This window comes from Artibeus jamaicensis, unplaced genomic scaffold, assembly GCF_021234435.1.
Source record: "Artibeus jamaicensis isolate MK-2021 breed Jamaican fruit bat unplaced genomic scaffold, CSHL_Jam_final scaffold_11, whole genome shotgun sequence".
Classification (NCBI taxonomy): Eukaryota; Metazoa; Chordata; class Mammalia; order Chiroptera; family Phyllostomidae; genus Artibeus; species Artibeus jamaicensis.
Window position 1 is genome coordinate 1,558,840 of NW_026522027.1, and position 25,395 is coordinate 1,584,234.

Below are 25,395 nucleotides of genomic sequence, written 5' to 3' on the forward strand. Positions count from 1 at the left end.
TGCTGACAGACCCAAGCTAAAAACATAGCAGAGGTCAATGCTGGTAGTAGTGTCTCATCCTTTCAAGACACCTGTGACCTTCTCAGCCTTGCTATTGTAAGTGAGCTCCAGAGGCCATAACAAAGATCAACCTCCCCTCAGAGCTTGTCAGACACAGAGTCTCTGCCCCACTGCACCCAGTTAGAATCTGCAGTATAGCAGGACCTGGAGACTTCCCCTGAACACAGTAGAGCAGGAGAGGTGTAGTTCTTCTTTCACATCTAGGGATCTCACTCTGAATGGGCACCCACATTAGCTGGAGAGCTGCTTAAGCTGCATTTTTAGGTGTCACCTGGGCATTGAAATGTTACAATGTTTCACAGGTGATCTAATGCACGGAAGGAGTGACTTCCTTGTGACAGGTTTCTGTGACTTAGTTCAAGAACTACAGCTCTGAAGGGAAGAGTCGAATGAGAGAGAGAGACAGACAGACAGAGAGCTGTGAGAGAGACTAGTGGACACCTGACAGGAAGCTGTGGAGAAACCCCTGACCCCAGAAACCCCAGGCTTGTGCTTTTCCAAACACATTGTGAGAGTGAGTGTTTCTGTGTGTGTTTATGCATGTGTGCATGTGCTTGCATGTGTTTCTGTGTCGTGTTGAGAGGCCTCAGGAGTTCCCAGGGAACCAAATTATAGGAGGGCAGTACTGGTTAGAAGGGCAAAGAGTGGCAAAAACTAGAGCAGGGAGTTGGATGGTAATGTGCATACTCCCTGCCCCCAGCTCACATGACAAAAATCATAATCTTGCCCCTGAATAAAGCTCAGTCCACAGGTAGGACACACTGCAGGTTGAACCATTCTGGGCAGAGGTGCCTGTGAGCCTCACTGAACTTCAAGTTTCTCTTAAAGAGTCAGCCACAGAGGAGGTAGCAGACGCCATGGGGTCCCTTTCAGTCTCTACCTGCAGAGGACTTGTCCCCTGGAAAGGTCTCCTGCTGGTTGGTGAGTAGGAGACAATTCCTTGGTGTTGACTAGGGATCTTATGCAGAGACTGGCTGGGATCTGCTGGAGAGACCAGTGCTCTGAGGAAAGAGGGAAGGCTTCTGTTTGGACCTGAGTGTGAATGACAGAAAGAAAGAGAAGGATCAGGACAGGGGCTCAGTTAGAGGAAAATCTCATAATCTGGAAGTGGTGGAAGGCAGGAAAACCTGGATTGCTGTTCATTTACTGTTATTTATCACTGAGTATTGAATTATGAAAACTGTTAATATCAATAATAATGATTTATGTCAGGGAAAACCAGGAAAAAAAACCCAAAAATCTAATACCAGGGGTGCTAGATGTTGTCTTTGCCACAAACCCCAGAAATGAGAAAATAAACCCCAGGAGGTGCAGCACTCATTCATTCATCTGCATGTATTTCCAAGCTGTTGCAGTCACTGGAGGTACAACATCAGACACGCCCTGCTCTCATTAAGCCCATGTTCTATGGAGGAGAGAGGGACGAGGAAAGGTGTATGTGTGAGGTCAGGTACCCACAACAGCCCTGAAAAGAAACAGAGCAGGACAGGTCAGAAAGTGAAGACAGAGAATTTTTAGAGAAGGTGGTCAGCAAAAGTGTCCTTCAAAATTTCCCCTGAGTGTCAGCATTGGTCTAAGCACAGTGAGGAGGTGACCAAGACAAACACTTAGAGAATAGTATCTGAAACAGGAAAAATAACAGCTTCAGAGGTGCTGAAGTAATGGGGACCAAGCTGTTGACTTTGATCTTGGGAGACACACACTCACCTGTTGACCAAGGCTGAGAAATGATTCAGGTACCAATATATAGACACAAATATTGATACCTTTTTTTCTCTTTTTCCAAGTCTCACTCTTAACCTTCTGGAGCCTGCCCACCTTGGCCCAACTCAGTATTGTTTCGACCTATTGTACCGAAGGGGAGGATGCGCTTCTGTGTATCCGCACTAAGCCTCCTGAGTCTATAGCCTATGTGTGGTACAAGGGGAAAGGTGTGGACAAAAATAATGTAATCGCATGTTTAATTATGGCATTAAGTTTCCATATAAGTTTTCCTGAAAAGAATGGAGAAGAGATGATAACTAGTGATGGATTCTTGTTTTTGAAATAGGTGGCCATGAAGGACGCAAGAATGTACACCATAGTGGCCCACCTTCCAGATTCAAAAAAAAGAAATTGAGTTTGGGCAACTTGATGTATATGGTGAGTGATTGCTCTCCGATGACTGGGGGTTGGGTGGGGTGCCCCCTACTTCACACACAGGACTGACAGCCCTGGACACTACCTCCATTCCCCTCTGCATTTTGTTTCAGGTTTGGTTTTGACATTGAATGCAGGATACACAGAGTGTAGACAAACTTTTTAAGATCACAATTCCCTTCCAAACTTGCAGCCCTGCAGACAGTCACTGCAGACAGAAGGGTCTGTCTGATGAGAATAACTCAGGAGAGAGAGACCAATTCCAGTTCTGCCCCCTGAGCATGTTCCTATGAACTTGAACTGAAGCTGATCCTGCTATACTAGGTCAGAGCATGGTGTGAGAAGCTTCCTGATATTCATACAGAGCTCAGATCAGAAACCCCTCCCAGATCTCTGTGCCAGGGTTCTTGACTTAAGGAACACAAGATAGTCGGTGCAAGTTTGGGTTTGGAATCCTTCAAAGGGCTGAGTGTGTAACACTTTAATGGAAACCTGAGTCGCAAGGCTCCTGAACCTGTCACCAGTCCTGGCTCAGGCCCAAGAGTCACATCTTGGCAGAAATGGAGTTTTGCATCACCTGAGTCTGTGTGTGGAGAGCACAGATACACGAGGTCTGTGGATATAGCTTACTGCCCTCAGGGACGTAAGAAGGTTCAGAAAAAAAGGTCAGCACCTCCAGAAAGATACAGAGATGCCTTTGTTTCAAAAAAGATGACTCTAGAAGGTCCTCATTCACCAGGGATCAGCCCAGACTGAAAAGAGATCTTGGAATCCATCAATAAGAGATGCTACATTTGAGCAGCTCTTCTATTTCAGGATTTAGGTCACACAATAACAATATTTTAAAGTTAACACCCATGGGAGACATGGGGAGTGGGCTGGGAAGGGAGTAAAAGAAAGAATACTGTAGCTGAAAAATAATTTTAAAAATAAATTAATTATTTTTAAAAAAGCTTAAAAAAATAAAGTTAATACCCAGACAACCTTCTTCATTGAGAATAAACTGAGGAACAGGGAGATACAGTCACTACAGCAGAGTCACACAGAATATGAGAAGCTCGTCAGAGTCACTCTTGGGCTGTCTGTAGCCATAGACTTAATTTCTCTTCCTTGGGAACCAAAGAAGAGGGTCTTTGGATTCTAAAACAAAATACTGGTTAGAAGACTTTTTTAATTGAGTGTCCTCAGCGCACAGAAATACAACTTGCTCTGTGGAGTGAAAAAATCAATACATAGTCTATTTTTACTCTAGAGCCAAACTACCTTCAGTAACAATCAGAATCACTGTATAGATTAACCAGGCATCCCCCTCAGGTGGCCTATTCACACCTCCCCACACTGGGTTTGACGTCACTTATTTGTTTACTGTTCCGGTGCAGTCTCTCCCAGCAGATATAAATGAAATAACTTTGTCTTCTCACTCCTCACTCTATCCCTGAAACCAGCTCAGGGACCAATAAGTAACAAACACTGAGTTGCTGTTGATGAATCAGGAAGAAGTAAATGGTGAGTGAGTGAGTGAATGAATGAATGAATGATCCAAAGTCACTTCCGAGCCTGGAACCTAGATACAGATTCCTGTAAATTCTGGCCATGAGGAACAGGTTTTCTGTGCCTCCAGGAACTAAGACCATCATCTCAGATCCTTTTCTTCTTTTTCTAAGAAAATAGATTTTTTGCAATTTGTCTTAGGCCCTGGGGTATTAATAATCATTTTCACACACAGAATAATTTTAAGTTTTTCCATGTTTCGATCTCATAACCACTTAACACAAATTGCTGCAAGGACCAGAATTTCAGCAAGTCCATGTTTCACTCTTGCTATATGACACTGATTTTGCATTTGTACAAGTCCCCACTTGCCCTCAGGGGAGAGGGAGTGACTTGAATGGTCAAAGGTGAAGAACATGATTCTGTTGCTATTATCAGCATTCTTGCTTCTGGACTTTATGTATTGCTTCACTCAAACCCCAGTCTCTAGCACGTCCTGGGAAATGGTGCCCCATAGAAACACACCTCAGCTGGGTGACAGAAGTCCGTGTAGCTGCAAGGAAAGCCTTCTGGTCAACCAGAAAGTCGGGTGGTCTGGGGAATATTGTGTTAGCTCTGGGCTGTTATGTATAACACTTATTATATGAATAGTTTTCTTCTATTTATACGGTCAATGTCTTTTGTTAAAACTTTAACTATTTCCCTCTAGAGATTAATTATACTATGATATTTACTCAGTTGGTAAAGAAATAATATCTTGTTCAGAGTGAGAAGCCTTTTAGGTAGAAATTCTCAAGGTATCAATCATGAACACTGGCTTGGGGAATCCTACCTGCTTAATATTTTTTATTTTAATTTATTTTTTATTGATTATGCCATTACATTTGTTATATTCCCCCCTTCATTCCCCTTTACCCTACCCCCCCATCCCCACCATTACCCCCCTTTAGTTTATGACCATGTGTCTCAAGTTATTTAGATTCTATATTTCCCATACTATTCTTGCCCCCCATCTATTTTCTATCTACTGTCTATGCTACTTATTTTCTGTACCTTCTCCCCCCTTCTCCTCCTCCCACTCCCCTGTTGCTAACCCTCCTTGAGATGTCCATTTCTATGTTTCCACCCCTGATCTAGCTGTCATTTTAGTTTGCTTTTGTTTTAGGTGTGGTTGTTAATAACTGTGAGTTTGCTGTCCTTTCACTGCTCATGTTTTTTTAACTTCTTTTTCTTAGGTAAGTTCCTTTAACATTTCATATAAAAAGGGAAGTTTATATAGCAAATGGAAAAGCATTCAGTTTATGTTTTTTAAAAAATGCTTAATATTTTTTAAAAAACATAAACTGAATGCTTTTCCACTTGCTATATAACCTTCCCTTGACCCCACAGATGGACAAAGGTGGTAAGCTTGCCTTCCCCAAGATATATAAATGTTCACATAAGGAGTGGAACCTGATTCTTGTGAAGTTAAATAAAAGTTCTAGGAACAGATTGATAAAGCTCACAAGAGGAAAATTGTGCCTCATGATGAGGTTATGAGCCATAGGCACATGGTTTGGTTACTAGGCATGACCTCGGGTTGGGAAAATTAGTTTGACCCCATTGGGAGCAGCCATTTGAAATGTAATCACCAGAGGAGAGCAACAATACAAAGTAACCAGGAGAGGCTATGAAAAGATTGGAGGAGTCTGGGCCTTTATCTACACTACTTGTGTCACTACAAGTGTCTAATGAGCAGAACTACTTCACTCTCAGCTCTCCAGCTCACAGAAAGTAAGTTCTTTATCTCTGATCTACTTCAATATTCAAACTTAAAAAAAATCTGTTGGTGGCTCAAATGTGAACAGAATTAAACAAACACAATAAAGTTTATACTAAATATCATTCTTTAGAACAATACTGGGAAGATAGGATGGGAGGTTTGGTCTGTAAGGTTGCACATCTGTGTGCATGTGTTGGTGATAGAAGGAAAAGCATCTGAGTCATCATTTTTAAAGAAGGAGGATCTTGCATACATAATGCATAAAATTGAAAAATTAGGGGGGACTGCTGGCCAAGACAGAGGTACAGGTGGACACACTGTGCCTTCTGGCATAACAAAAAGAAGGACAACAAAAAATGTAAAAACAAAAAAAACAACCAGAACTGACAGAAAAATTAATCTGTATGGAAGTCCCACAACCAAGGATTTAGAGAAGAAACATTCATGCAGACCAGTAGGAGGGGTGGAGATAGGTGCACAGAGAAGACGCAGGATAAGGTAGCAGCTGGAATATCTGGGCAGGAGGAGCAGCTAATGGACCCAGAGAGGCAGTGATTTGCCTCTTGGGTAGTTCCACATTCACGTGCTGATAAGCCAGAAGGAATAACTGGGAAATGAGATATACCACGCAACCCAGGGTTCCAGTATGGGGATATAAAGCCTCAAGGCCTCTGACTGAAAACACCTGTGAGGGTTGAAGCAGCAGCTGGAGAAACTGCCAGCCTCAAAGGATGCTTTTTTGGAAAAACCCACAGAGTCCTAGTCTATGTTCATATACAAACACACCCACCTGGGAATCAGTACCAGAATGGCTCAGTTTGACTGTGGATAAGAGTAGAAGTGACCAAAAACTGGCAGAGAGTTCAGCAAGCAGCATTATTCCCTCTTGGACCCCCCACCCACATACACTGTCACAAAGCAGCCCTGTGGGTTGCTTCTCCCTGGTGAACACTTAAGGCTCTACCCCTTATACATAACAGGCTCACCAAAAGAAAACAAAAATGTCCAAATGAAAGAACAGATCAAAGTTCCAGAAAATATACAACTAAGTGACAAAGAGATAGACAACCTATCAGATGCACAGTTCAAAACACTGGTAATTGGGATGCTCATTAAATTCATTGAGCTCACTTGCAAAATGAAGGAACAAATAAAGGCTACCCAAAATGAAATAAAGGAAAATGCACATGAGACCAACAGTGACAGGAAGGCAGCGTGGACTCAAATCAACAGTTTGAAGCAAAAGGAAGAAAGAAATATTCAATCAGAACAGATGAAGAAATAAGAATTCAAAAAAATTAGGACAGACTTAGGTACCTCCAGGACATCTTTAAATTTTCCAACATCCAACTGATAGGGGTGCCAGAGGAGAAAAGGAAGAGCAAGATACTGAACAATTATTTCAACAAATAATGAAAGAGAACTTCCCCAATCTGGTTAAGGAAATAGACTTCCAGGAATTCCAGGAAGCTCAGAGCTTGCCAAAGAAGTTGGACCCAAGGAGGAACACACCAAGGCACATCATAATTATATTTCCCAACATCAGAAATAAGGAGAGACTCCTAGAAGTAGCAATAAAAAAGGAAATAGTTACCTACAAAGGAGTTCCCATAAGACTAGTAGCTAATTTCTCCAAAGAAACCTCTCAGAAAAGAAGGGGCTGGAAAGAAGTATTGAAAGTCATGAAAGGCAAGGACCTACATGCAAGATTACTCTATCCAGCAAAGCTATCATTGACAATGGGAGGGCAGATCAAGTGACTCCCAGATAAGGACAAGTTGGAGGAGTTCATCATCATGCAGCCCACATTTTATGAATGTTCAAGGGACTTACCTATCTATGTAAGAGGAGATGAACAATATGAACAATAAAATGACAACAAATTCATAGCTATTAACAACTGAACCTGAAGAAACAAACAAAAAATTAAAAAAAGCAAACTAGGCAAACACTAGAACAAGAACACAATCACAGAAGTAGGGATCACATAGGGGGTCATCATCAGTAGGGAATTGGAGGAGAATAGAGGGGGAAAACATAGAGAGAATATGTAGCATAAATGGTCAATATAAATAGACAAGGGGAGGTTAAGAACAGTATAGGAAATGTAGAAGCCAAAAAACTTATATGTATGGCCCATGGACTTGAACTAAAGGTGGGGCGTGGGGGCAACTTCTTCATGAGTCCCCCCAAGTGCCACGGATACAAGAATGAATAATGACTGAGACATGGTCAATCTGTTTGGGGAGGAGTGGGCTGTGGCCAGTTTCTCAGGGGAGACAAAGGCCAGCAGTGGCCAGTTTCTCCGAGGAGAAAAAGGGCCTGAGCACCTTCCTGCACAGCCCTTTATTGGGTTGTAATATATGGAATACAGGGTGGCAAGGATCAAACAGTAGATAACATTTCAAAGGAATCTGAGGGCTTCAGAATCTGAGTCAGTGTCTGTCAGGAAGAGAGTTGCAGAAACTTTGGGAGAGATACTCATTTCTTCTTGGACCATTATCATATGAATGAAAGCACTCTTAACAGAGCAGATTTCACAGGTTTATCAGGAAGTCTTTGTGCTGCCAGATTTTCCTGCAGGACATGCTCTAGCAAGGCAAGGAGCTGTGCCTCTGCCAACAGGTATTCAGGCTTAAGGGGATTAGAGCCAGGAAGCTCTTCTCTCAGAGAACATGGGGACTCGGGCTTTGTCAAAGCCGGGGGGGGGGGCAAGAGCCCACTGCTCTTTTTTGTAGCTCCCCCCGAAGTCCTTCCATGAAGGCTTCCCAAGTGATCAAATCTGGCTTAGGTTGCGCCCCCCTGTGAGGGGTCTTACCTGTTATTGACTTCTGACCAAGCTTTGGGGGAAGGGAGAGGAACTGAGGCAGCGTTTGCTACCAGAGGCAGGCTTTGTCTCCTGAGGCTCACATTCCAGAGGTTGTCTCTCACCCTTTGCCACAGGGGTCAAGATACAATTTCTAAAACCATGGCAGAGCAGTCTACAACAGTGGGGGAATGTGGGTGGGAGGGGGTATGCAGGGTGGAGGTGAATAAAGGGGGGCAATGGAACAAGTGTAATAGCATAATTGATAAAATACATTTTAAAAAGAAAGAAGGAAAATTAGTAAGCACCCTCAAAGTAAACACAGAATGAAGTCATGGAGGAATGGGATCTGCCCAGAGTCACATGAGAAATTGTGAAGCCTGGGAGGTGAGAGGAGGTTAGGTATTCTATATTTCAAGGGGCCCTCATGGTGACATGTGGAAGGGTTTATTTTGGGGGCTCAGGATGAAGCTGAACCATATGAGTGAGGGTCTGACCTACCTGTTGAAGCAGATACACTGGAGCTCCTGCAGAGAAGTGAGAGTGCCATTCTCCCAGACTAGGATGAACATGAGTGTAAGACACAGAGTTGGGAAAAAGGATAATGTTTTGAAAACTCAGATTAGTTTCCTGACATTGGGACAAGTGGGAGCACCAGATTTACAAACTGGCAGGGATCATGAGACAGGGTATATAGGACAGAAAATAAAGAGGGGACAAGGACAGAATTAAGGTTTGTATTTTATTCGAGTTAGAGTATAGGGTAATGGGGAGCAATGTCTCACTGGGTATAGTGTTTTATGTGATTGAAATCAGTACTGGGTAGACATGATGGCTATACAACATTGTGACTACAGTAAATGCCACTGAATTGTTCACTTTAAAATGACTAAGTTTACTATGTAAATTTTACCTCATAAAATAATTATGCTTAATTAAAGAAACTAGATAAAAAGAAAACATTCTACATCTTATTTTTATAAAACTTCAGAAATGCAAACTGATTTATTAAGAAAGAAAGAAAAGGAGTAATTGCCTGCAAACTCTGGGGGTTGGGTGAGGAGAAGAAGAAGGAATTTCAAAGGCATGTGAAGAACTTTTGGGTGAAATTGATACATGAGTAGAGTGTAGGCATGCCAACACACATCAGATTATAAACTTCACATATGTGTGGTTTATTCCCTGTGGCTTATACATCAATCAATCTCTAGTCAGTGCTTTATGTCATGAATTGCCTGTGTGGTCAGGAAAAGATTGTATTGTTTACCTGTTACTGTTATTCTCACATGGGTAGACCTCAAATGGGTACCCAGAGGAATGCAATAATGACAATACTGGCCATTTGTCAGCACTGACTGTGTACTTGGTACCTCAATTGTATTAGATCTCTTAACTACCAAAATGAGTCAGTAAAATTAATTACTTCACTAAACGTCTCTGCTTCCTGTCCTTTGCACATGTTGTGCCCTTTGCCTGGATCTCTCATTCCTGCCCCTTGTGAGCTCTATGTTTGCCTGGGCTCATTCTCTGTCAGATGCTTCCCTTTAAAAAAGGTTTAACTGGTTCTACTTGTAGGTCAGAATTCTAGTTCTGTGAGGTCATAGTGCTCCATATTTTACCCTTTTAACCATTATCATATTTGTAGTCATTTTACTCATTTATCAAAGGACACTGACCCTCTGCTCAGCATCTCCCTGATGCTGTTCTAATCATTCGGAAAAAGAGACAAAATCTCAGACTTCATAGATCAGACTTGGCAGTGAGGAAATCACACAATAATCCAAACAAGAGTGACAACAATAAAGTATGATAGTGTGTTAAAATAAAGTAAGACATACTTGGGATGGTCTCCAATATGCTGGCTCAGCAAGGAGGATGTGAAATTATTGGAGCAGAGAGATCAGATGATGAGAGCAGATGAAGTTAGAAATAAAGAAACCATAAGTCAGAACGTTGGCTTTATTGTGAGTGAAGGGGAAACCACTGAAATGTTGAAATTAAAAAACTGATATGAATTTATGGTTACTGAAGGAAACCAACATTTTGCCTCCTTGAAATTTTGGTCTCAGAATATTGATTTTAAGCTGTTTATTAGGAAATAAACTCAGGGAAAAAAGCTGTTTTCCCTTGCTACATTCTTGCCAGGAGATCCAGCTAGAATATGTGTTTCAGGAGAAAAATTAGGATGTTCACTTTAGGCCAGTTCATTACATAAGGTAAATAAAAGGGCTTCAGGAAGTATTTGTTGGCTAGGTCCCTCATGTGTCCCACTGATTCTGAGTTGCCCAGAATAAATTCTCTTGCCATGTAGGATCTTCCCTTCTCAATAACACGAAAAGCCCTCATTCTAGCTTCTGAAATATAAGACTCTTTTTCTCTTTGTCCCTTTTTTCTTTGTCCAAAATGTTTTATAGCCTAGTGTTGCCTCATTGTCATGGAAATTTTTGTGCTATGTGAATGCTTCATGATTGTATATTAAAAACTGTAGTTCCTTCTGCTAATTGGTCTCTGTTAATTTGATGATTAGCCCAGCCAAAAAAATTTTAATGGTGGTAGGGATGGTACTACTATTTTTAGCTTCATCATGAGCCAGGATTTGTGAGGATGATGGGTTGCAAGCAGCGAGTTTACTGAGAAGACAAGTATAGTCATCCAAGGAACAGGTGAGGATAGTTGGAGCAGTGTGAAGAAACATGTCAGTTTCTGGATTTGATCTGAGCGCTGAGTCAAAGAATTTTCTGCAGAAATTGATGTGACGTGAAAGAAAAAGTGAAGAGTGGCAAAAATACAAAGAGATTAACAAAAGTTCTACAGGAGCACATTCAGGTCAATGATTTGCCTGGGATTACAAATCCTAAGGCATTCTGAAATGCCTTTTAAATATTAGTTGTCAAGGAAATAGTTGGTCATCAATAGTAATGTCCAGTTCATCTCTTTCATGCACTACCATGCCCCAAGTGCCTCAGACAGGGCTTGATACATTTAAAGTATTAGTTCATTGCATGTTTACAGGATCTATAAAGGAATGAGTAATTAACAATCAAAATGTCTCTTGAACTACCATATACAATATATCTTATTTACAAGGAAAATACTAAAATACCACAGATTTACCATTAGAACAGGGGAGTTTTATAAATCCATTTGTTGTTGTCAATCATATGAAGACTTTTCTTAATCGTTTGTGCTCTACTTACTTTTTGAAATAAATTAAGTTGAACATAAAAGTACTTCAATGATATTGAAATTGAGCAGGCACCCTTGTGGGAAACTCCTTGGGCCCCATTTCTCAACAATAGAAATAAGACTGGAGTCTTTCAGTCAATAACCAGCTCAGCAAATATTAATTGAAATTAGAGACATGTAAAAACAACAACACAAATGATTAAGTAGTAGTTAATTATAGGAAGTTTTACTTCCTTTTATCCAATGTGAATGTCTTTTATTTCTATTCCTTGTCTGATTGTTGTGGCCAGGACTTCCTATACTATGTTGAATAGAAGTGTTGAAAGTGTGGGCTTTCAACACTTGTCTTGTTCATGATCTTAGGGGGAAAGTTTTCAGTTTTTGCCCATTGAGTATGATATTGGCTGTAGGTTTCTCATAGATGGCCTTTAATTTGTGGCAGTGTGCTCCATCTACTACAGCTTTGGCAAGGGTTTTTTATCATAAATGGGTGACGTTCTCTAACAAATGCTTTTTCAGGCTTTATTGATATGATCATGTGATTTTTGCCTTTCCTTTTGTTTATGTGATATATTACATATATTGATTTGCAAATACAGTACAACCCTTGCATCCCTGGTATGAATCCCAAATGACCATAGGTGTGATCATTTTATTGTATTTCTGGTATGGCTTCCAATATTTTGTTTATGATTTAGCATCTATGTTCATAAACAATATTGGTCAGTTGTTTTCTTTCTTTGGTTGGAGATTAGGCTGATGCTTTCCTCATGAAAAGATTTTGTGAGTTCTCTCTCATTTGGAATTTTTAGAATAGTTTGTGAAGAATAGGGGTTAGCTCTTCCTCAATTTTTTTGGTAAAATTCTTCTATGAATCTGTCCTATCTAGGGCTTTTTTTTTGCCAGAATGTTTTGCTTACTGCTTCAATTTCTCTTGCTATTCTTGGCCTGTTCAGGCTTTCTCCTTCTTGATTCAGTTGTGGAAGATTTTGTGTTTCTAAAAATGTGTCCATTTTACCCAGATTTTCAAATTTCTTAGCATATAATTCTCCATAGTAATGTCTTACAATTCATTGTATTTCTGTGGTATCAGGGGTAATCTCTCCTCTGTCATTTCTGATTGTGTTAATTTGGGTCTTCTCTGTTGTTTTCTTATTGAGTCTGCTTAAGAGCTTGTCAATTTTTTTTTAATCTTTGGAAGGAACCAGCTCCTGTATTTATTGATCCTTTGAATTGTTCTCTAGATGCTATGCCATTGAATTTTGATCTGATCTTGATTATTTCCTATATTTTACTGCCTCTGGGTTTTGCTTGTTATTCCTCAAGTTCTTGTAGATGAAGGTCAGGCAGTTTGTTTGCAATGTTTCTGTCTTTTTTAGGTGGGAATGGATTGCTATGAAGTTGCCTCTCAAGACTACCTTTGATATGTCCCACAGGCATGTAGGCTATTATGTGCTGATTTTCACTTGTTTCCAGAACACTTTCGATTTCTCAATTGAAATCAAATCTTATTGTTAACCCATTCATTGTTTAATAATGTGTTATTCGGTCTCAATGAGTTTAACTGTTTTTGAGTTTTTCCTTTGTAGTTGTTTTCTAGTTTCAAGTCATTGTGGTCCAAGAAAATGTTTGATGTGATTTCAATTTTCTTGAATTTGTTGAGGCTTGTTTAGTGACTTGCCCTGTGGTCTGTCTCCGAAAATGTGCCGCACATGATTGAAAAGAATGTGCATTTTGCTTCCCCGGTGTTAAAGGTTCTGCGGATATCTTTCAAGTTTATTTAATCTAGAGCATATTCAGTGCCAAAATAACCTTATCGATTCTTCATTTTGAAGATCTAGCCACTGATGGCAATGGGGTGTTAAAACTCCCAAGTATAAGTGTTCAGCTGTCTATATCTTTCTTGGAGCTCTCCAAAATTTTTGTAATAAATTTGGATGCTCCAAAATTTGGTGCATATATGTTTATAATATTTATTGTCCTCTTGACAGATTCTATCATTCAGTAGCTTGAAATATCCTTCTGTGTCTCTTATTATTGCCTTTGAATTGATGTCTATTTTGTCTGATTCAAGTATTGCTACCCTGGCTTATTTTTCCCATCCATTTGCTTGGAATGCTTTCTTCCAACCCTTCACTTTCAGACTGGATAAGTCTTTTCTTCCCAGGTGAGTCTCTTGTAGGCAACATAAGTGTGGGGCATGTTTTCTTATTCTTTCAGCTACCCTATATCTTTTGATTTGTGCAGTTAATCCATTTACATTTAAGGTTATTATTGATAGGCATGTATTCATTTAATTTACCCACTCTGTACCTTTGTTCCTCTCTCACTTTTTTCTTCATCTTCTTTTTTAAGATTTTTCATTTATATTTAGAGAGAGAAAAAAAGAGAGAGAGAGAGACAGACATAGATATGTGGTTGCCTTTTGCACGCCTCCTACTGGAGATCTTGTGGGCAACCAGGCTTGTGCCCTAGACTGGGAATGGAAATGGTGACCCTTTCATTCAGAGGCCAGGACTCAACCACTGAGCCACAACAGCCTGGACTTTCTTCATCTTCTTAAAGCCATCCCTATGCATGTCTTGCCATGCTCTTTTGGTGGAGATGTATTCTTTTAGCCTTCTTTCTTTCCTAGGAGAGACCTCATTTCACCTTCCTTTTGAAATGAGAGCCTTGTTGGATAGAGTAGTATTGGTTCCAGGCCTTTGCTTTTTTTTAACACTTGCAATATTCCTTGCCATTCCCTTCTGGCTTTTAGTTTTTGTGCTATGCAGTTAGCTGCTAAGCTTATCAGAGCTCCCTTGTATGTTACTTCCTATTTCTTCTTTACTGATTTTAAGATTCTTTGTCTTTCAATTTTGCTACTTTCATTAGGATGTGTCTTGGAGTGGTCCTCTTTGGGTTGCTCTTGATTGGGATCCTCTGTGCTTCCTGGACTTTTGTGGTTTTTTCTTTCATTAAATTAGGTAAGTTTTCCATGATTTCTTTTTCAAACAGGTTTCTTATTCCTTGCTCCCCTTCTTCTCCCTCTAGCATCTTTATTATATGGATATCATTATGTTTCACATTGTCCAGCAGTTCCCTTAGCCCCTCTGCATTCTTTTGGATCCCTTTTTCCCTCCTTTTTTTCTTTCTGGGAGTTTTTATCTACTTTGTCCTCCAGCTTGCTCATTTGATCCTCTGCTTCATCTAGCCTGCTTTTGACACCTACCAATGTATTCTTCATTTTAGAAATTGTATTCTTCATTTCCGCTTGGCCCTTGTTGATTGGTTTTATGTCCTTTTACATGCTGATATAGTTTTCAGTAAGTTCCTTGTAGGTTCCCTGTAGTTTTTGGTAAATCTCTGTGAGCTCATTGAGCTTCCTTATAACCATTGTTTTGAACTCAACATCTGACAGTTGACTTGAGTCTAATTTATTTAGTACTTTTTCTGAGGAGTCCCTCTTTCCTTTCAATTGGAGGTTGTTCCTTTGACTTCCCATTATTTGTTTGACTTTTCTTTTTTGCTTCTGCTTCTTAAATTGATCTGTTTTGACTTTCTGACTCTGTGATGAGTGAGGAAGTTCGAAATTAGGAGACCTGTGCCATTCAGTGGTACAGTCTCCGTGGATCACCTGAACTAGATGCTTTGGGGATGTTCTTTATGCCTTTTATGTTGGTTCTCTGGAGGTAATAGGGTTTTGATTGTCTTGGGGTATTTCTGGATGGGTCCTTTCCTCCAGCTGGTTGACTGAGGGTCACTCCTCCTACCACCTATTATGTGCTGTTTTGATAGTACTGCAAGAACAACACTACAAAGACCAAAAAACAAACCCACACCCACAAAAATAACTACCCCCACCATCCCACTATCAATGGCAAATGAACTAGTTCCATATTTTTCAGACTATAAGAAACACATTTCCCCCGCCCAAATTTGGGAGGAATAATGGTTGTTTAATACTGCTGTTGAGGTCTTTCTTCATTTAAATTGGTGAAGTATTATGTTATTCATTTTATTCAATACTTTACCACATTTTTGCTTCAAAATTTTTGAATTTATTTTCCTCCTTTAAAACTTAATTGCATCTTATGTTCTTAAAAATATGGTATATAATAAGGGTGTAAATAGATGAAGACTATTAAACAAATGCGAGGAGATATGGAATGACTTACTGGAAGTAAAATAATTTTGAGAGGGTAGAGGAGCACTAATAATAAATGGGAGTTGGAACAATGCAAAGAGAGAAAGTAAAATTTGCATCATGAATTAAAAAGAGAATGAAAAATGTGCAATGGAATATGAGGAGGGAAGCATATAGTATTATGTTTAAACAGAAGTTATAATAATATAAAAAATAAAGTCAGAGAAAGAAAAAACAGGTGAAAGCATTAAATAATTAACAAAATATAGGAACCCAATTGAAGAGAAAGATCTACCACAGTACTATCAACAACAAATGACATTAAAATTAATATAGGTGGTATGTGAATAAGAGGGAAAGAGAAAGAAAGTTCAATACATGTCTAGAGGAATGGAAGGTAATTTTGAAATGACAGATAAAAAGGGAATAATAACAGTGAGGAACAAAAAACATATTAATACAGAGAAAAATTAAAATTTGGGATGTATGGATAAAGAAAATGCAGATAAAAAAGAATGAAGAAAAACAAAAAGGCAGGGTGAAAGATAAATGGAAGACAAACAAAAACAAGTTAAGGCAGGGCAAAATTTAAAATTTTAGAAGAGAAAAAAGGAGAAGAGCGGACTAGTAAAATTTGATATTTGAGCCACAAAATTTGTGAATATCTTGACATAAAAATGAAAAAAATCTAACAACTACCTATCACCAACTAGCAAAAATTGCTAAAGGTAGAGAAAATGTGGGTATATTAAGAATGGTAGAAAAAGGAAGTGAGATGACTGTTGATAAGAAAATGCATTTCCTGTGTCTGGATGGGGGAGAAATAGTAAGAGTGTGGAATGGAAACAAGTTGTAGCATGAGAAAAAACAAAATTTGAAATGAAAGTAATGTGAGGAAAGAAGAAGGTAAATGGGCTGAGAGAAAGGAGAGGAAAACACATGAACTGAAATAAACTATAGGATAAAATCTGGTGACTTCATATGCACAGTCTCACGAACTTTCATTGCTCTTCAGACTCCTAGACCCCTAGACTCATCTCCTTTTTTCCCTTGATTTTTATCCTATGTGTCATGTTACATGACTTTTCTTGCCTAGTACATCTGGTTACCAAGTCACTGACACCTACCTGAGATCCATGTCACAGGAGGCAAAAAACAGGGTCTTCCAGTGCAGACCTGTGGGTGGCTGATGTGGCGGGGATCTGCATGTTTATAAGAGTTTCAGAGATTCATGATGGAATATTTTTACAATCTCTGTAAACTTGTTCCTTGAGAGAGAGTGAAAATGTAAGTAGAATGAGATCACTGCTGTTGGTTAGGCTGTTGCAGAGGTGCAGTGTTTTATCTCTACCCTTTTTCTCAGAATCTAAGACAAAGTTCATTTAAATCAACCTTGTTTCCAAAACAATTTAGGTAGTCAGGTCATCTTATGCTGTAGACACCAATGCAGGACTGAGTGAGGCAGGACAGTGGGAAATATGTATTGAAAGTTTCAGCCAGTTTAAAAATATTTGGAGTATTTGAAAATATAATAAGGATGAGCAACTGTAAGCAAGATGACAGAATCAGGTAATTATAAGTACTGATAGGTGATGTCAGGGTGAAACATGCATCAAACAAATCTAAGAGACAAGAAACACTTTATGAAAAACCATGCATTATCATAGTGAACCAGAAATTAGCACCCATTAAACAGCAGGCTGTGAAGGTTTTTAACAGCATGAGAAAGAATCAAAGGCATTTCTGTTTGCTAATTGGCTTTACAGAAAAAAAATTGAAACTTTTCATAACATCTCTACAAGAGGTCATTTTACCTCCTGGTTTTATAGGTCCTCACCCAAGTTAGGCTTCTATCCCCTGCAGGGACTGATACACAGAGATTCCTAAAATTTAGGAGGACTAAATTTTAAGAATTATAAAATTATAACACTGGCAAGAAACTTTTAAGAATGCTTATGTGTTTCAAGCGGGCAAAATAAAGATTCTATAATTAAAAGTTTCAAATACATTTATAAAGAGGATGCTCTAAAATACGGAGATCAGAGGCCTGCAATCAGAAAGGACCTGTGCGAAGGTTGACGACTATGAGGAAACACTAAGTCCTCTAAGTCATAATGAAACCAGAAAAGACACCAGAGTTTAGGCTGCCTGTCACTACAAAACCCAATAAGCAATGACAGCAATTGAATCTTTATGGGCACTTTATTCACAAGGCTGGCCATCTGAGAAGATGGTAAGTTTGTACCCTAACAGACCACCTTGTCTTCTCTTTCTAAGCCAGACTTTTTAAAAAATTAATTTAATTTAGTTATTTTTCAAGTATAGTTTTTTGTCTATTTTTCCCATCCCAGCCTCCCCCGCCCCTTGCTCCCCACCTCCCTCCCATTTCCACACCCCTTAGTTCTCATCCCTGTGTCCTTCCTATTTGTTCCTCCAAATCCCTGCCCCTTTTTCCCTTTAACTTCCCTTCCTTCTCCCCTCTGGTCACTATCCCCTTGTTCTTTATTTCAGTGTCTTTGTTTTCTTTTTCTGCTTGCTTGTTTGTTTTGTTGTTTAGCTTCCTGTTAAAGGTGAGATCATATGGTATTTGTCTTTCAGCACCTGGCCTATTTCACTCAGCATAATGCTTTCCAGTTCCATCCATGTTGTTGCAAAAGGTAGTAGCTCCTTCTTTCTCTCTGCAGCATAGAATTCCATTGTATAAGCCAGACTTTTTAATAAGGGCTGAATGAACAAGGTACTGTGAGGGCTGTAAGATTCAGAAGCTACAACATTCCTGTCTTGGGCAGTAAGCTGTACCCAGGGGTGGTCTCTCTCTCTCTCTCTTTCTTTATCTTTCTCTCTCTTCCTCCCTCCCTCTCTCTCTCTCTCCCTGGAACTCAAAGTCTCAGAGGCCTCCTGTTGTCCTCAGGGGATAATCTTTAGCAGTCCTCCAGGAGGTCAGCTGTTTTCACAGGAGACAGGACATGCCTTATTTGTAGTTTCTGAAACAAAAGCTTTTACATACACATTATTTGCTGGACTTATAACTTTTTACCTTAAGCTAAAATTTCCCAAGTCTTGAGTCCCCTATCAATAACAAACCTGCTTGTGCACAGTGGAGGGAAACACATCTACATCTTTTTTCAGACAAGGTCCATTTTGCATCTACATCAATCCTTGCAATTTACAAACAGGTGAAAGTAATTGAGACTCCCTGAACAGAGCCAGGATTTGATCTCCCAGGAGGCTGTGCTTCTAAAGTGTTCCTTTCAGACTTTATATTTATTTCTACTGTCACTTTCCTGATCATCAAAATTAATCACCAAGAATTGTGTTCTTGATCTTACAACATGTCTGGTGCCACCTGATTCAGCCTTATTAGTTATGTACCCAAGTGCAGAGGAACTGACACTTGCCAAATAGTTTGCTTAGATAAATGTTTTTCTATAAATATTAATGAGGATTTTAACAGCCACTTGAGGTTAGGAAGCCTCACCGTCACACTTCACCTCCATTTCTCTAGCTTTAGGTGATTCCCTCTTCTCCAAGAGGTACCAAAAAACCAAAGAGGCCAAACTTGACTCTGTAAAGTGTGAAGTCTTTTCTAATTCCATGCACAAGGTTCTGAACTAGGCCATTTGAGCTAAAGCTTTGGTATTATTAACAAAGTTTCCAATTATATCTTTTTAACAAAAAGAACAGAAATGTACTGGACCAATAGCAATAATTTTATTGATACATAAACAACAGAGACTTTTAGACACAAACAAAAATCAGTGTTGCTACTCACATGGTGTCCTTGTGTCCATTCCCATTGTCTACAACAGTGTCCCGCTGCCTGCACATGTTTGCATGGAGGAGAGACACTGCTCAGATTCTCTAAGCACTTCACCTGATCCCATTGGTTGTCATATGACCACTGCTCATCCTCTGAGGGACACAGTGCCACCTACACTGTGGACATGGTACACATGAGACCAAACCAAGGTGGAGTTTGGTCTGAAATGTGACTTTAAGTCAAGAATAATAACAATGTTAGAGCCACGTGGTTTGGGGCAGAGTGAGAACCTGTGCAGTCATGTAGGGAGAGAGCCATGCGGTTTCAGCAGAGTAAGGATCCCCTCTTGGTGAGGTGGAGTGCAGAGCCACACTGTTTTGGAAGAGTGCAGACCCCTGCATCCAGGTGAAATGGAAAACCACGTGGCTTTGCCAGAATGGGGACCTCTGCAGCCAGGTGAAGAAGAAAGCCACACACTTTTGGTCAGAGAACTGGCCCATGCAACTTTGGTAGAAGAGGCCCACGCGGCTTTGCAGTGCTCCCTTTGGCCACATGGCCTGGGAAGCAGGAGAGACTTGGCCTGGAAAAATGGGTACAAAGAACTCTTGCCAGTGGGCCATGAGAAGGTGCCACATGACTTTAGATTAACTGGAGATCCTGCCTGGACTGCGACACAGCTGACAGTGCCAGCAGCCGGAAACACAGACATGTGCTTCTTTTCCTGAGATACAATGAGAAAACTGAGACTCATAAGCTTAAATAACTTGCCTAATGATGATATATCCAGCAAGTGTAGGAATGGCAGATGGACCCTGGTGAGCCTGACACCAAACCCTGGCTCCATCCATGACATCATTCTGACTTCTGCCAGAATGGAGGCGTAGGTGGAAACACTGTGCCTCCTTGCACAACCAAGTTTAAAGTCAACAAAATTTCAGTAAAAAATAACAGCCAAAACACAGAAAATTGAACTATACGGAAGTCTGAAAATAAGGAACCGTTCAACCAGACCAGTAAGAGGGGTGGAGACAGCAGAAGAGAGGGGTTGGGCAGGAAAAATCCCCTGGACCAACCCAAGTGCGGGGGGCAGTTGGCGGATCCCAGGCATGGGGTAGCAGTGGGCAGACACAGTGAGGGTGCAAGGCAGCAGTCTGACCAAGGTCACACTTTCATGCACAGATAAACCAGTGAAGGAGTGAGCAGTGAGACAGACTGCGCAGGTCCCAGTGGCAAGAAGCAGAAGAGGGGACTGCCATTGACCCTCTTGGACCCCGTACCCACATACAGCATCACAACCCAGAGACTGAGTTGCCTCGCCCTAAAGTTCCGCTCCTCGCTCCTCATACTTAACAGGCACCAAGAGACCAAAAAATGGTTCAAGAAGAACTCAAAGCCCCAGAGGCAAGAACTCTAAGCGACCAAGAAAGAGCCAACCCATCAAATGCACAGTTCAAAACACTGGTGATCAGGATGCTCACAGAACTGGTTGATTTTAGTCACAAATTAGAGGAGCAAATGAAGGCTAAACTAATTGAAATGAAGAGAAATGCACAGGAAACCAATAGTGATAGAAAGGAAACTGGGGCTCCAAACAAGGGAATGGAACAGAAGGAAGACAAAAATGATCAAACAGAAAAATATGAAGAAATAAGAATTCAAAAAAAATGAGGAGAGGCTCAGGAACCTCCAGGACATCTTTAAACATTCCAACATCAGAATTATAGATACCAGAAGGGAAAGAGAAAGAGCAAGTGGAAAACTTATTTGAACAAATAATAAAGTAGAATGTCCCCAATCTGGCAAATGAAATGGACTTCCAGGAAGTCCAGGAAGCTCAGAGATTACCAAAGAAGGTGAACCTAAACAGAACTCATCAAGACACATCATAATTACATTAGACAAGATTAAAAAAGAATGAGAGAATCCTAGAAGCAACAAGAGATATGGGGACAGTCACCTACAAAGGAGTTCCCATCAGACTGTCAGCTGATTTCTCAAAAGAGACCTTACAGGCAAGAAGGGGCTGGAAAGGGGCTGGAAAGGGGCTGGAAAGAAGTATTCCAAGGGGCTGGAAAGAAGTATATTCCAAGTCATGAAATCCAAAGACCGACATACAAGATTGATCTATCCAGCAAAGCTTTCATTTATAATGGAAGGACAGATAAAGTGCTTCTCAGATAAGGTCAAATTCAAGGAGTTCATTATCACCAAACCCTTATTATATGAAATGTTGAAGGGACTTACCTAAGAAAAAGAAGATAAAAAGATGAACAGTGAAAGGACAGCAAACTCACAGTTACTAAGAACCACACCTAAAACAAAAGCAAACTAAAAGGACAGCTAGATCAGGAGTAGAACTGTAGAAATAAAGATCAAAAGGAGGGTTAGCAACAGGGGAGTGGGAGGAGAAGATGGGGGGTAGAAGGTACAGAAAATAATTAGCATAGACAGTAGATAGAAAATAGATGGGGGGCAAGAATAGTATGGGAAATATAGAATCTAAAGAATTTGAGACATGTGGACATAAATTAAAGGGGGATGGTGGGGAAGGAGGTGTGCAGGGTGGAGGGGAATGAAGGGGGAATTAGAACAATTGTAATGGCATAATCAATAAAATATATTTTAAAAATTTTTTAAAGAATAATGACAATGTTAGCTCAAATTTTTGACTGTTTATTGACTAAATGCAATTTTAAGGGCCATTCACCAAAATTAGTCTATTCTGATAATGCAAGAAAACCTTTTATTTAGAGTATAACAGCATAGAAGGGGAAAGGAGAGTCACTCAAATCTCACATTCAGATAAAGGGGCACACTTACAACAGAACTAATGGGGTTGGAGGCTAGACACTGGTAATTCCCAGCATCTTCCCTCTTGACAGGATCTATGGTGAGTCTTTGATGGTCCCCGGAAAGCTTCATTCGCCGTGTGGGCTGCAATTTTTTGCCATTGAAGAACCACCGGATGGTAAGCGCCTTCGAGTTGCAGGTAAAGACCACAGCATCTTTATTCTCTGTGACTGTGGTGTTGCTGGCTTGGAGGGTGGGCCTGCTCACACGCCCTGTGGAGAAACAGAGAATGTCACTTACTGAGAATGGGCTTCAGACATGGTACCATGCTGCTTCCTCAGAAATCTCAGCCACTCACAGTCCACAGTGAGCTACTTAAAGTTCACCAGAGTAAGGTTCTGACATTTGCAGAAGAACAATTGTGTATATTCAGGTGACAATATGTAAGAAGAGAGCTACACCTCTTCTATGACCCGATAGAATGTTCAGGTGATTTCTTAACTGTTCTTGCAGACATCTGTGTTGTAGCAGCACACAGATCTTCTTTCCAAGACCCTGTGTCCTATAACCTCAACATCAGGTACAGTTTTTAACTCATGAGCTTTTCTTGATCTTTTTTCTAGAATTTTTTTTACTTCAAAAAGCATCCCACTACTTATGTAGAATTTTATGTGTGTTGGTGAAGGCAGGCTACCTCCTTTGTCCATCTCTATGGCCAAGGGAAGTTTACAGTAAGTGGAAAAGCATTTAGCTCTTGTTAAATAATTTGTTAGGTAACAAAAATGGCCTGATCCTGTCTTCATGACTGTAGACCTGAAGGATTTCTGTCTAAAACACTTTCAAGTCTGAACAAGATTTTATTTCCCAGCCTACTGATTCAATATCATGTTGAAATTAATCTCTAGAGGGAAGTAGTTAAGGTTTTAACAAAAGACATTGACTGTAGGAATAGAAGAAAACTATACTTTATAATAAAGGCCACACATAAAAGCCCAGAGTTAACACAATATTCCATGGAGACACTCAAAATTTTTTAGTAATATTGTGAACAAAAAATAGATGCTATAATTCTATACATTCAACAGAGTACTGGAAGTTTTCACCACAACATTTTTGAAAGAAGATGAAATAATTTGTAGCCAAATTGGTGAAAAAAATATCCTTTTTGAAAAGGTATAATAATCTTATGTACAGAAAATTGTAAAGTTTCTGACACACACAAACATACACACACACTTACAACTAATGAATAAGGCAAAGTTGGAGGAGAAAAAATCAACACTTAATATCACTTTTTCTTGCAACAACAATAATGACTTTCAAAGCAAAATTTAAAAGATGTTCCACTTTCTATATCATCAAAAGACTAGAATAAAAAGAAATAAACTTAATTAATAAGGAAGAACTTGTATACACTGAAAACTATCAAACATTTTTGAAAGAAATCAGACACAAATAAATGTAAAAACATATATTTTAATTTATTGGAAGACTCCAAGCTATCTACATATTTGACACAATAACTACCAAAACCTCAAGGTCTTCCTGAAAGAAATAGAAAATTATATCCTACATTTCATAAGAAAATTCAAAGAATCCCAAATTGTTGAAATGGTGTTTAAAAAGAATGCACTAGGACGTCTCGTGTTTCCTAAGCTCAAAGCTTACTGCAGGGCTAAGGTAACAAAAACAGTGTGATGCTGGCATGGAAACTGTTCATCAAAGACACGATCAAATGGTGTCAATGAAAAGGCTTAGACTATTCAATGAAGAAAGGACAGACTTTTTAACAATAATGCTGAAAAGGAATATCCACATGCAAACAATGGGCACGAATTGTTGTCTTCTACTATACACAAAAATTAGGTCAAAAATAGACCAAATTGTAAAGGTTAGACCTAAAAGTTTAAAATGCTTAGAAAAAGTATACAAAGAAGCATTATGACATTAAGTTGGCAATGATTTTATGAATATGACACTAAGAATACATGCAAAAACAGACAATTCAAATTTTGTCCAAGTAAAAAATTTTCTTGATCAAAAAGCACAACAGATTGAAAGCTGACCTATGATGTGGAGAAAATATTTTATAAATCCTGTAAAATATCAAAGGTTAATGTCTAGAATATACAAAAGATCTACAACTCTACACAAGGACAAAACAAATAATCTGATTTGTAAAGGGACAAAGCACTTGAGTAGAATTTTCTCCAGAGAATATATACAAATGGCCAATAGTCACTCAAAAATGATGCTCAATAGCAATATTATTAAATAAAATGAAAATCTAATCTCTCAAGGTCAAATCTGGTGCTTGCAATGTTGGGTGGGGTTAACTTTACTCTGCAGATAAGAGGAAAAAATGGCCCTGTGTGGTACCTTTAATTTCTCCAAAAGCTTCCTCAGTCATAGTTGGCAATTCTCACATCTCTGTAACTTGACTCTTTGAAATAATAAGGCAAGTCAATGTACAACAAAAAAATATTTGGGAATATGAGTGCTCAGTGAATGTATGGCCTCCAGCTACAGGTCTAGGGGAAATACGGACTTCCTCAAGTGTTAGTTTAGTATTAGTGTCTGGTTATGAAAAGATGTAGGAACAGGAGCCAGAGACACCCCTGCATTTCTCCTTGTTCTTCACTAACCGCCAACTGACTTCCTGGCTGAGCAGAAAGCTTTCCTTCCAGCTGCACAGACTTCTACTGCCCAGCTGAGGTGTGTTTCCATGAGGCACTGTTTCCCAGGACATCCTGGAGACTGGGGTTGGAGCAGAAATAACACTTAAGGATCAGAAGCAACCCAGTGGTAAATTGATTACTCACACCTCTGGAGGAAGAGGTGGGACAGGATTTTCCAGGTGAAGGTGAGTGAAATGAGCCAGTGAGCCAATAAATAATAGAGAAATTTTCAATAAATGATTTAGGGAAGAGGAAAAGGGACAGACAGAAGCTGATTATGACAGCAAAATCACATGCTCTGCCCTAGACTGTTAAAATCATTTTCTCTCCTCTGAGGGCAGGTGAGGACTTGGGCAAATGCAAAATGTGTCAGTTACAGCAAATGGGGAGAATTGACGTTTTGAAATTCTGGTGCCACTGAGCAATTTGTGTTAGGTGGCCATGAGATAGAAATTTGAAAAAAACTTAAAATTCTTCTGTATGTGAAAATTATTATTAATACCCCAGGGCCCAAGTACAATTGCAAAAAGAACTATTTTATTAGAGAAATTAAAAGGATCTGAGATGATAGTCTTTGTTCCGGGAAGCACAGAAAGA